The sequence below is a fragment of the Pinus tabuliformis genome, chromosome 1_2, assembly GCF_031772625.1.
Source record: "Pinus tabuliformis cultivar Carrire ecotype Pingquan chromosome 1_2, CPIR1, whole genome shotgun sequence".
In the NCBI taxonomy this organism is placed as follows: domain Eukaryota; kingdom Viridiplantae; phylum Streptophyta; class Pinopsida; order Pinales; family Pinaceae; genus Pinus; species Pinus tabuliformis.
This window is the reverse complement of record NC_142298.1, coordinates 1,170,861,447-1,170,863,584: the sequence shown is the minus strand read 5'-3', so window position 1 is coordinate 1,170,863,584 and position 2,138 is coordinate 1,170,861,447.

The following is a 2,138-nucleotide window of genomic DNA, read 5'->3' as shown; positions in this document are numbered from 1 at the left end:
GGGGTCCACTCCTTAGGTTTGTCTCCTTTAAAACAATATTTTCTCTCGATCAACCTTGATATCGACTTGTAGAGCTCAATATGAAATGAACCGAAGAATATTTCATATTGATCTTTGAAAATATAATTTTCCAACCACCTTTCAGATGATAGACATGGGCTTCTATTCTCTTGCTCTACAAATTCTCTTTCCTTTTGCTCTACACAAACTTGAATTTCTTTCTTCGACGGATGCCACATAAACAGATCCTGGTCCCGGCAATAGAACCATTTTTTGGCTAAGGTTGGGTTGACCCAGGTTCGATCTTTGTTGCACACCAACAAAACCCTCAATCACTAGCCCTCTCAGCAACGACCTGCAAGCAGATCATAGTCTCACCTGAGGTGACTATGGGAGGATGCAAAACCAGGTTTCTGTAGCCTTGAGGGATGATGTGATGTGGTATTTTTATGTTCTTTTATCCTTAACATACATAGATTACTTCACATTCATATATTACTTTGCCGCATTACATTTATCACTTAAAACATATCATATACATCCATAAATCTTTATTGTACCGAAATAAAGTGCAACTGCTATGCTACAATAGATAATAAGCGAATAAACACATGAAGACATAGATTTTACCGTGGTTCATCCCAATGTGGGAATATGTCCACAAGAATTGTTGCTTATGATAAAGAATTTGTACAACAAACAGTTCTTAGCCTACGCACTCAACTGTAGGAAGTTCGCACACTCAATTGGAACTTGGGCCTCTACGCACTTAGTTGCAGAGCCTTGCCTTCTTTTCCAAACCACAATTCACACAGATATAATCATGCAATGCATGATGTGATTCTTCAAGGCTATCTCCTTATTTATTATTCATCCCTATATATACTATTACATCGAGGGATATAACATCGCAATACCATGGTCCATTTACTATGGAATCCCCTAATACAAGCTACCATGGTCCAAATCCATTCATCATTTACAAAATTACATTCTTATAACAAAAGGGAGGGGTTTCAACCCACTCTGAAGCCCATATACTGCGCAGTATATCTACTGTGCTGTCCACATTGGTGCTTCACTGTGCGATCCACGTTGCACTCCACTCCTCAAAATGCGGAGTCTTCATCAAAATCTAGGCCAAGTTGGGATGCTCCCAACAACTACATTTCGGCAACCTATATGAAACTAAACGTAACACTTACGACCAACTAAATTAAACATAAATACGACCAACATAAATGTATGGATTTTATTTAACACTTTTGACTTTAGTATTTAATGTGGGGTTAAGATTTTGATACCATTTATGAAATAAAATCAGTAATGTAATGTACAGAATCTCATCAATGATGTAACATAAAAAAAACTTTGAGTGTAGTTGAAATTTTAGTTTAATTAATATAACAATTTCTTATGGACGATATAATACAAATAATTTCTTACTGTAGTCAAATCTATGATTTGATCAACAAAAGCAACTTCACATAAACAATATGACATAAAGAATCATGAACTAAAATTATAATTTAAATTGTATTTAACATCAAGTTTTAACTAAAATATAAATTATTATGTAAACATAAGGTGGCTATATTTTAAATCCAATATATAAAGATTTTATATTATTGATTATCATAACATTGCTTATGTAGAAGTTATTGTAATAATTATTTAATTAAAAATTTTAACTAAATTGAATCTGGTTAAGATAACCTTAATATTAAATTAAAAAATATTAAAATTTACTTAAGTTTAAACAAATACATAAATAATTTACGTAATGGAGGGCATCTATATTTTAAAACCAGTGTGTAAAGATTCTACTCATCCCAACATTATCCAGTATAAATTATTATAATATTAATTTTTAAAACTAAATTGAATCTAATTTGAAACCAACCCCAATTTTAAATAAAAATATTTTTTTAATTAAAAAATGATATTCAATCTATTCAAAATGAAATTTGAACATACAACCATAGTTGGCCCCGTATCTATGTTTATAAACATAACCTACATTTCCTAACGTTTCATGTACCATATTTTAGCGACCTAAATGAAACGATACATAACTTTGTTAGTCTTACATTTACAACCACCTAAATTAAGTATACTTCCTATGGCACATTGAATTC